The following is an 11,669-nucleotide window of genomic DNA, read 5'->3' as shown; positions in this document are numbered from 1 at the left end:
GTCAGGTTGGCCGAGCGGTCGAAGGCGCCAGACTTAAGATGGTGTACGACTTCTGGTCCACAGTTGTGGGCGTGGGTTCGAATCCCACACCTGACATATTTGGACATGTTGGAAAAAATTTTTTGGGATGGTCAAAAATTCCTCACACCTCTTCACGTTAAAAAGAAAATAAAACATTAAAAAAAGTTATTAGCGATAAGAATACACTGGACGCAATAAGTGGACATAAAGTTCCAATCCGGATTGGCAAACTTTTCTACAAATAAGAAAAATACTTAACCATATAACCGTAATACATTTTGCAAAGGCAATAGTACTTGTTATTGGACATAAGCCTTTGCAATATCCAAAATTGGGCGGCAACGCATGCAGGTAGCGTGGTCGAGTGGTCAAAGTCGCTGGTTTAAGGCACCAGTCATTTCGATGGCGTGGGTTCGAATCCCACCGCTGCCACTGTTGGCCCGGATGTATGTCATGCGGAAACAATTTTTTCAGATTTTGACATGAAGGAATTATTTTAATTTTTTTATACCAGTAGGTGTCGTTGCAGTGGTACTTACTCGTCAGGTTGGCCGAGCGGTCTAAGGCACCAGACTCAAGAACGTCGTGAGGAATTCTGGTCCACAATGGTGGGCGTGGGTTCGAATCTCACACCTGATATTTTTTCACTAATACTAAATTAGTAGTGTTATAATTATTGTTTTAAAAAACACTTTTGTGAAGTTACTTTTGTTGTTTCCCCATCGATAACGTGGAGAAAAGCGATATTGGTTCGAAAATATTTTGAACAGTCAGGTTGGCCGAGCGGTCGAAGGCGCCAGACTTAAGATGGTGTACGGGTTCTGGTTCGAAGTTGTGCGCGTGGGTTCGAATCCCACACCTGACATATTTGGACATGTTAGAAAACAATTTTTGTCCTGGTCAAAAATTTCTCTTAAATACCTCTTAACGTGAAAAAGAAAGTGAAACATTAAAAAAAGTTATTAGCAATAAAAATAAACTAGACACAATATTTTACAGTGGATATAAAGTTTCAATCCGGATTGCTATACTTTTCTACCATTAGTTAACATTCACCAAAGGCGTTAAACGAAGGTAAATTCAGTTATATAAATTTCTAACTTATGAAATTGAATTGTGATTGGCAGCATTTGTAATATATGTAAATGTTCATAAGCATCTATCGTTTATATTGTAGAATATAACAACATAATAAAGAGCTATAAAACTTTCTAGTATCAAGTTATATAAAACTCGTTTTATACCTTAACTCCCTGTGATATCGATTTGTTATCGCTACATGTACAGTGTAGTAATATCATTTGATTCACGATCAGATTTAAGAATTCCAAAATATTCAGTACTTTCGGGAATATAAATATTTTCGTAATATATTCAAGCAAGTATACTATGATACATTCACACAGAGCTACATGCACGACGATCTTAGAAAGTTAATGAGTAATCTATATACCGTTTCCCCGAGTTGTGAAATATAAAATTTGTGACATGCCACAGGTCCAGAGTTAAAACACCTCATGCAAGCAAATTCCATGTTCGCGTTCCGTTCCCAAGCAAGCAAGCGTTCAGTTCCAAGCTGGCAACTTTCGTGCAAATAAATTAAGCCGAACTTTATTAAACGTTTGTCCAGTAAGAGCTTGCTATTCTACGGATTCAGCGCTGTTAGCCAATGGGAAACTGTATTTTAGCGATTGTTTCGTTCAGTAATGAGACTTTGTGTTCGTTTAACGCCTTCGGTGAATGTTAACTACTAAAACAGATACTTAACCAAATAACCGTATTACATTTTGCACAGGCAATAGTACTTACATGTCTAAGGTGTTGGTTTAAGGCACCTGTCATTTCGACGGCGTGGGTTCGAATCCCACCGCTGCACATTAGAGCTATGTGCTTAGCAAAAAGTCATTGGTGGCCATTGGCGTAAGCCAGTTGCTCTCGTGTGCGGGTGACTTTTCCGGCGACTTTGGTCATTCGTGCCACTTACGGCAAATATCAAGCATGTTTAATAATTTCTGCCTCGCGTGCCTTTCAGCTCTAGTGTGCGCCGGCCTTAAGTATTTACAGAGCACTGATAAAAGCCCGGTTTAACGGAACGAAAGCTTTGTAATTATTTCTTTTTCACGTCAGGAGATGTGAGGAATTTTTGACCAGCCCAAAAAATTTTCACAACATATCTAAATTTGTCAGGTGTAGGGCTCGAACCCGCACCCACATTTGTGGACTGGAACTCGTACACCATCTTAAGTCTAGCGCCTTCGACAGCTCGGCTAACCTGACTGAGCACATAGCTCTAGTGTGCGCCGGCCTTTACGTGGGGTACCTATATTTACAAGCTAACTTACTTGTATATATAAACCCGTAAAATAGGTATAGAAAATCGCTTATTCGTCGTCGGTATTAATTCAACATGGTTATGGAAGATCGGTCCAGGATCACGATTGACCAGTATTGATTGATTGTGCTCGCATGGTATTAAATCTTGCACACTTTACAGCTAGAGTTTTGGTTTCAAGTTGATAAACTTCATACTAGCATTGCAGCCTTAGAACCACGTCAGTTAACAAGGTGGGATGTCCACAAATTGACACGCAGAGCGTATGATATTGGTGTGAGGTATTTTGGTGGATGTTGTGGGATTAAGTCTTACCACATTCGAGCCATTTCTGAGGAGGTGAGGAAACGAGTATGGTATACAGGTTATTTAATTCCGTGACGTTATATATTTGAAAAATACTTGTGAAATTCGTGAATAATTAATGAGGCTAACTTCCAATCATTGCGCAGTATTTTGTTCACATGTATACATGCATCTGTAATTTTCCATTTAAGGAAGATTGACCATGACATGTTCATTTCAAAATCGAAGCCGGAAAACGAACATAGAAACAAGTTCAAGCATTATTATTGTTTATTTCATTAATATTTTATCATCATCAGGAGAGATTAATTCCTTTTTAATTCAAATATATAGATTAGGTAACTAAAAAGAAGGATTGAAATCTACGTAATCCGTTGTGATCTTTGTCATCGCCGAGTGCATGAGGATATAAATTTCGGGCCGTCCGGGTACGACCTCGTACAAACCGATATCGTAGCCAATCAGATTGCACGCAGGAAAAATATCACCTCGCCGGCCTCTAGAAAAACAAAAAAATATATAAACTAAATAAAGATTATTGTCTTATTAATGCAAAAGCTTTAGGTATGATCAAACTCTTGTTAACCATGCCTTTGTCTATTAATTAGTTATTTTTCTCTTCATTTATTTTTACTATATTCGCGATCTTGCATGTAATAGAATCGTTACTATTTTAGCTTGAGAAATAACGTGGAAGAAAGGCAGAGAGCAGTCAGAAACACACACCATTAACTGGAAAATATTCTGTAACAGCTTTGGGGATGTGAGTATTATAATTTATATTATTTACACCGTAGTTACGGCCCTGAAAGCGCACTAATTGCTAGTAGCTAATTTTCTAATCACTTTGTTTTATATATTTTTTGCAATGAGCTTTAATAATTCTAGCGTTTATTGGACTAAATTGGGAGGAAATCGAGAAAGCTTTACATAATTATATATTAACAAAGACAAGTGAAAAACGTCGAATAAGAACATCACCAGCAATGTTCATGTGTTTACTTTGTGTTTGTTCACTCTGCTTCAAACCGTGAGTAATGACAATACGGATCATTTGTCTGTCAACACGATGAGTTTTTTTTAATTTAGCGCTCCCCCCCCCCGAAAAAAAAAAGAAAATGTGATCCGCCGCCCCTGCTATATATATAGTTGCGTTCGACGAAGGAGAACACTTCCTAGGCGTGTCATATCGAGATTTGCGATGTCAGATTTACCTCGTTCTGATGTGTCGTCATAGTAACTGGAGACCATGTGTTCGCCCCATTTTGACATTTTTTTGTTAATTAAAGCATGTGAGCCATCACATACGCTGTGACGTTATAATGGTAAAATTTTTGTTAATGATCGGTAACCAAAATATAATCAACACATTCCGAACGCACATCACTAATCTGTGATTACTACTAGTATTTCTTATATAGGCGAACAAGTTTAACCTAATTATGTATCGGAGGCAAAATCTTATACTTCACTTGATGTGCCGCAAAAAGCTTTTGAGGCCTAAAACCTCATAGACATGCGGAAACTCAGCTTAGCTCCTAATTTGTGTTGTTATTCTTGTTATATTTTTATAAGGTTGAGAAAAGAAGAGTATTGGATGAAATTAAAACCTGCGTCTGGTCAGCCTTATTGCCCTGCCTTTGCTGAGCTATTGAAATAAACGACGCTGTGGCTAAATTAACGTTTATATAAACGTTGAAAATATCTTCTTTTTACAACCCTGACATGCATGAAGTGTAATACGTGCATGCAGTCTGCATGCAATTGTGTACAACATATATTAGCTATATGTTATATTGTATAATATAAATATATATATTTTGATAAAAATAATTTTTATTCATATTAAAGGTTACGATTATGCATGTGACTCACGTGAGGCAGTTCTAGCCAATCTTGAGACATCTTGAGAGTCAATATGGCAATAATATAATCTGATATAGTCAATCCTTTGATTCTTTCAAACCATATAGCAACTTTAGAGTGTCATTTTCACTAACTTCAAAAGGCTACTAAAGAAAAAGTATCGTATGTAGAATGTTGAACATAATCACAAAAGCTTTTTAGTCGCTTAGGTAGATTTTTTTTGTTTAAAGGATCTGCAATGTTTTTTTCCTCTGTTATAATTTCTCCGTTTATTTTCAAAGATGGTACATTAGTTGTTTTTGATATCGATCCTTTTCCTCGAATGAGGTTGACACTTTTCCACACGTTGCTTCACATGGGTTTTGTTATTGCTGTTTAGACTATTTTGGAATTTTTTCTACTATTTGGTTGGTTTTGTTTCGTGCAATTTTTGCCTCATAGAAATACCGAGACTTGGGGCTAGTCGCTTTAGTTTTTAAATAATCTCGATGATTCATTAGGTTTTTAAATTCGTTTGTCAGCAGTAGGGGCGCTGTGGGTGTGCTAATGTAGGGGTGGCCAAAGGCAACATTATTCCGACCAGCACGTTTTTTTTCCGACATCTTTATAAGAAAAAAGTAACGAATATTGATAAAACTGACAGGGAGTTTTGGGCAAGGACGCGCATGCATTTGCTATGACAAAGATCACGAGCTACGTCTACTAATTTAAATTGACGCTTCATGCACAATGAATATGACCGATAAATATTCACGTTTTACATACGCTTTTCAATGGAGTAGTTGTTTGAGCAACTGTTTGTGGGGAAACTGTATTACAGAGATTTCTAATCAACGTGCATTAACAAATAACGCGATACGTTATTTCAGGATACTCTATTATAGCTTTGTAATCTTAGTGGATGAGAAAGCGTATTCTATACGCAACATTTGTTTATAACCAAAATATAAACATATTCGCAATTGCTTCAATCCTCTCATCAGTTTAGTTCTTCCGCTGTACTATCTTGGTACCTTATCTTTGTATAAACTTCAGGAAGCGTTTTACTAAAAGTACTAACTTGAAAAGGATTTGCTGTAGCTCCAGCATTCTGATACGGAACATGCTGGTGTTTCTTTAGACGGTCACCATATAATGCAATAAACTGTATAAACTCACTGAACAATAAATGCGGTCGAAGATATATCGCCATTCATGATTTTATCGCGCCAATCTCCGACATTTCGAAAATTACATCCCTTGCGTAATGTTATATTAATAGAAAATATGTTTATCGGAAACCGGAAACGTTCGGAAAAAACAGCTAGTTTAGCCTGCGCGACAACAGTATAATAAAAAATTGGGGTAGTGTCGTACCGTATAATATTAGAAATAAGCGCGTCTATTTTCTGATAGTTCCAATACTTTTGGGTTATTCAGCATAACACAGCCACAAATGCAAAAATAGCTTAGTCTCTGTTATGATTGATATACTCCGACAACATGGCCACGCCGGCCACGGCGCCCCTGTTTGTCAGCCAAGGGCTTTTCGTGTCACCAGTGGGGCATATTTATCACCAATAAAAGTAAACACTTTTCTTTATTTTTTGCACATTTTAATTGTTTGCATGCGTCTAGTTTGGCTTCAGTATCTATTGGACGAATTTAATTAATAGAATAGATCTCTTCTGAATGAGAATTTGTTGTAGTTTTTATAGAATCTATTTTCAACAATTTTAGGAGGCGGTCTGCTGATTGCATCTTTGATGCATTCAAAAGCTTGGCTTGCGAGGTTGGATTAAATCACGTAGTGGTCGCTAATGCTATAGTACGTAACACACCACTCGATTTAACTTTTTCGAAATGCTTGTGATAAATACGTCTATTATTGATGTCGTTTCAGTAGTAGCTCGTGTTGGCTTTGTTATAATTTGTCCAGCTGGTAAATATCAATAATAGCTAATAGTCGTTTACTATGGGCGTGTTTTTTTTTTTCATTTTCTAACTAATTTCAATTCAAATCGCCCACTTTATGATATTCTTTATTTTCCTACTTAAGTTTGGCTATTACACTAACCCCTGACTCACTTTTACTATTGAATTTTGACTGAGTGTATCGGAACTTACCTTGGAATATGAAACTAACTTCAGCCTGTAGAAAAATATAAAAACTCCAAACATCAATAATTAATTGAGGAACAAATGAAATTTCCGTCAGTAAAATCCTTTCTTTTTCCAAAATTTGATTTTTATAATGAATGTTTTGATCACGAGCGGGCAAGATGAAATTCTGAGCTCGCAAAATAAAATTCTGAGCGGACAAGCTGAATTTTTGAGCGAGCAAGATAACCTTTTCCAGACAAAATAAAATAGACCTTATGCATAATGACGTCACAAAGCGTGATTATGATTAGTAGTCACAGCTGGAAACTTTCGAAACGAAACGTTTCACTCTGTCGACATAACTATGATAACACTATATAAAACCGTTTATGATGGCTATGAAGTACATCTTTATGATTCGTCACATCATATAAACACAACCGAAGGTGCCTGAGAGCAAAATTTGATTAAACTCGACACGTCTCCGGTTAACATTTGAGCACAAATTGGGAATTAATTGCCTGCATGTATAGACCACTGCAATATATTATTAATGCCACTAAATGCCCCAAGAGTCGTTTCGAAATTGGGCCACGCAGATTAAGTACGACTATGTTAAAGTGATGTGCGGCAAGGATTAGGAGTAAAGATGCATCAACATTACCAGAAATTTGGGACATTTTGCGTCCGCGTTCGTGGCCAGCGTCCGCTTCTTGACCCAAGGAATTGGTGAAAATTTCATAAAATGGCTCGATGGTATAATTATGCAATTATAATTATGCTTCAAATGTATATGGCCGAATGCTTAACAGACTGAAAAATCATGAAATTTCAAACGCTGTGGGAACCGTGGCGGTAAAAAATACGAAGATATTTATGAGTTATATCGGTAGCTATATCACAACCAAAGACATTTCCAACTCCGAACTTTGCATCGTCCAAAAGGAAAGTGGTGTATTTGACCAGATTGTAGAGCATGTTTACCGATATTACTATGGTTTATATAGCCGAATCATTCAAATTGGACTTGTATATAAATCGCACTCAGGAACCTAGAGGATTTGCTAGTGAGTGAATATTTTTTGTTATAACTCTTCCTTTCTGAACGATTTACAGAATTCGAACTCCGAACCAAGAAAAAAACACACATAGGAAGCGTAATTTAAAGTTTTGTGATTAAGCCATATTGTTTCGCATGAAATTTGGCCGCCATGTTTGTTTTTATCCGAATGCAAGACGCCATCTTGTCCCAAATTTCTGGTAATGATTCCAAAACCGAGTGATAATTTTTCTTCTGGTTTTTCTTTGTCGCAATGGATTCTGTTTGGATTTCTGCTTCAATGCTAGCCTCGAAGGTAATAAAAATATCGCATTTTAATCAACGAAATTATCTTGTTCATGGTCTATATTCACTTCTACTAAGTCAATGCATAATATGCTTAATATTTATATATGTGAACAACCAATACTACAGAAATTATATAATAATATAAGATATTTAGCTACGTTAATTCCATGCAGCTAAATAAATTATCTTTCTACCGAACAGGCTCTCGGCTCAACAGTTCAGTTTTAAAGAGGACAAAGGTTTCGAGCAAAATTAATTGCATAGTATCGTGCGTACAAGAACCATGTTGCAGATCTCTGAACTACATGGAAAGATTACCGCAAGAACACGCCAGTCTCTGTGAGATGTTACACGATGTCATTGATTATACCTCATCAGCGTTGCAAAAGAATTCCTCTTATGATTATGTTTTTTTCAATGCGCCACAGAAGGTAAATTTCTTACTCATATAAACGAACGTAGATCGCAGGACTTGTAGAAATAGTAGAAAATTGATATGATGATGCTTTTTATAAAATACAAATTCCGATCAAGATCCTTAAGGCTGGCGCACACCAGAGCATGCGTTGCATACGAAAAAAATCTAATATAGTGGTGCAAAATGAATTGGTGGCTTAGGCCATATTGGATTTTTAATTTCCTTATACATGCGCTGTTAAGACAATTTGTAAGCAGATAGTTTTCATTTATCCGCACACAAGAAAATTCGGAACGCGAGGCAGATTGAATTATCAAACATGCTGGATATTTGCCGTAAGTGGCACGATTAACCAAAGTCGCCCGGAAAAGTCGCCCGTTATACAATGATTTTATATAAACTTTGTTCCGTGTAAGGACGTTTGAGATTGACGCTTATGTGAGAAGCCTTTAAATATGTTTTTATAGTTACCAAGGGTCACTGTGTTTGTTTAAAAATTATAATCAGTGGCCGTAGCCAGCCTGACGACTTAGTCACGCTATGCAAAGTTTATGTTATTATCATTATTCATTTCTTAAGAAATTCATGGTTTTCACAGGCAATGAACACCAAAATATTAGCATAGCACGACTAAATTGTCGGGCTGGCTACGCCAAAAATAATTATCCTCATTCTGCATAAGGATTTAAAAAAAATGGCGTTTCTAATGTCTTTCTGCCATTTGACAAGATGCCATTTCCTATGGCCGGTTTGTTACAGAGGTTACTTGAATTTTCACGATAGGATTACTATACAAGCGCAAAAAGATCTCGTGTCTTGTTACAGGGTGCAAATTTTTCATGCAACTTGCAATGCAATTCTACTTTTGAGAAATGCAAATCTGAAAACTACGAAAATTTCATTTCTATTAAACTTCATAGACGCTACTAACTCTTAAATTTTGAATAATGAAGTAGAATTGCCGGCATTGCAAGTTGAAAGAAAAATTGCGCCGTGTAACAGGGGCGTAAAAGATAAAGCTCTCCTACTTTAAAAGCGAAAGAGACAAAACAGCTTGTAAATTATTTTTTAATTATCAGACCGTAATTTGCATGTGCAAAGTGTAGCTATTTCTAGTGCATTCATTGCGTCTTAGAATAATTGATGAAATAAAAAATGTCTAGTCACCTGCCAGAAGCCTTTAAGCATAACACAGGATGTTTTTTTTATAACAGGTATACAATGAACGATGCACCGAAAAAGGTATTTTATTAATTGTATTAGAGCCATAGTTGTAAGCTTAATTCGGGGGAGCATATTAATCATCTTATGCCCGACTGATTTCTTTTGAAAGGTTTTCTTCCAACAATTTGTAATTAATATGAGTACAGCACTATGAATATGCATGCATCCTCCAGTTTGACCGTCCAACTATATACGATCCTGTATATTATGCATGCATGCATGTTGACGTGTTTTGCATTATTTATTGCCTTTGAAATAAATTATTCTTACGGCATGAGAATAAGGCCTGTTTTCCATTTCAACAGTACCATAGCGTAAGGTAACGTATTTCTATGTGTTTCCGAGTATTGGACCAGAACTAATGACTCTAAAACAATGAGATACGCTATATTTTGCCAGGATACGGTTGAAATGGAAAACGACCTTCAGAATGTTATAGGGATATTTGCCTAGTTTGCCTTTAATTATACAGGAATATAATTATCATTCTCGCGGTGCCCTTAATAGTGGCCGAATTTATATTAGAAGACGGATTTCTAGCCTGCTCGCAGACTGAATTAGGGGGCCGGAAATTAAACGGGAAAAATTTCCACGTTAAATTTCCGGCCTCTCAATTCAGTCTGCGAGTAGGCTAACGGATTTCCGTCTAAGACGCAAAACTCGACGCAGACGGGTAACTCGTTTGTATCCCAATGTATTCCGCAAAGTTTAATTACCAGTCTTTTATTTCTATTTTGGGCAAAATTTGTCTGATTTACTCGTCAAATATAAATTTAGGACCAGTTTTCCGACAAAGACAAAAAAATCGTCCATATTCTCCGTCGTTTGAACGGAAAGTTGAACGGAGAAATTAAGACGAAGAACCTATGGTTCACCAAATTGATATCAAGACGTGTTACCCGTCTGCGTCGAGTTTTGTGTCTCAGACGGTAATCCGTCTTTTAATGATTTTTATAAATTCGGCTAATGTCCTTTGAGTTTTTCAAAAAAATACATCGGGTGAATTTAAAGGATGGGATATAAAATCATCGGGCACTATTTGCCGACCTCGGTAACTAAATTTGTACACCATATATGATTTTTACATCCACTTGCAGGAGATTATGATCTGAAATTTGAAAGCGCTCAAAACTTTACTTTACTTGACCAAAATGTGCCGAAGATGTCCAACATGACACTGATGTTCTGGATGAATACTCTGAAAGCAGACGAAATGACAGTTTTTTCCTACAGAACGAGGGAAGGTGCCGAGGAATTTATGCTTAAAATGAAGAAAGAAAAGATAATCCTTGAAGTTCAATCGCTTAAAAAGTATGAGATATATGTATTTGTTTTATGCATGTGGAATAACGAAATTGCTTTCTATCCGTTTTTAACATTTAAAAAGGTTGAAGGAAAATAAATTTCGCAACTCGACCTAACCACTGACGGCCAAAGGCAGAAAATTATGGGAAATGATTTAACCCTTTCGTGGTTTTGTCTTTTTTATGGAAATTCATGCAAATTTCGCATTTATAAAGTGTTTTTGTGAGTGACGTGAAACATGAAAAATAGAAGAGAAATCTATTGCAACTTAATGTTCGTTTGATCACTTAATAACAATACGGTTGTCTTCGAAATGAATGAATAATCATCGAAATTAGATAATTGGGTTAACGTCGTTCTTATATACAGCGAGTGTTTCTAAAAAAAACCCAAATGGAATTACCAGACCTATGGGAGCGATATTTTCAATTTATTGATCTAATCCTTATGCAATATGAAAGAGCTGTAATTTCGCTTCCCAATGATATATCTTTCTTCAGTTCGTAACAGCAAAAAAAATAAAATACATTTTTTAAATTTAAGCCACCAGTAAGTCAATTAGTGACCGAAATCAAACTTGCCTGAGTAAAGGCAAAACGAAGCAAATTTGAATTTTTGAAAATTGGAATCTATTATAGGCTTTTATAATCATGCATGTTTGCGCCAATCATGTTGTCGAATTCCATTCCAGGCGGTGAGAGAGTGTTGTAGCTTTCGACGGGCAATTTTTAACACACAATTACTTTGCCATTTCTGGCCATTATGGC

At 36.3% G+C, this 11,669-nt stretch overlaps 2 non-coding genes across 2 annotated transcripts; both read left to right on the top strand.

Moving 5' to 3' along the window:
* Positions 1–96, top strand: Trnal-uaa. Its single transcript is given in 2 exon segments — positions 1–38; positions 51–96. It is a non-coding gene; the product is annotated as a tRNA-Leu (tRNA).
* A 466-nt stretch (positions 97–562) lies between these two features.
* On the top strand, positions 563–660 carry Trnal-caa. Its single transcript is given in 2 exon segments — positions 563–600; positions 615–660. It is a non-coding gene; the product is annotated as a tRNA-Leu (tRNA).
* The last annotated feature ends 11,009 nt before the right edge of the window (positions 661–11,669 follow it).

This window comes from Dendronephthya gigantea, unplaced genomic scaffold (assembly GCF_004324835.1).
Source record: "Dendronephthya gigantea isolate DGI-Jeju-01 unplaced genomic scaffold, DenGig_1.0 000003F, whole genome shotgun sequence".
NCBI classification, from domain to species: Eukaryota; Metazoa; Cnidaria; class Anthozoa; order Malacalcyonacea; family Nephtheidae; genus Dendronephthya; species Dendronephthya gigantea.
The sequence above is the reverse complement of the archived record's forward strand: the minus strand, read 5'-3'. Positions and strand labels throughout refer to the sequence as shown.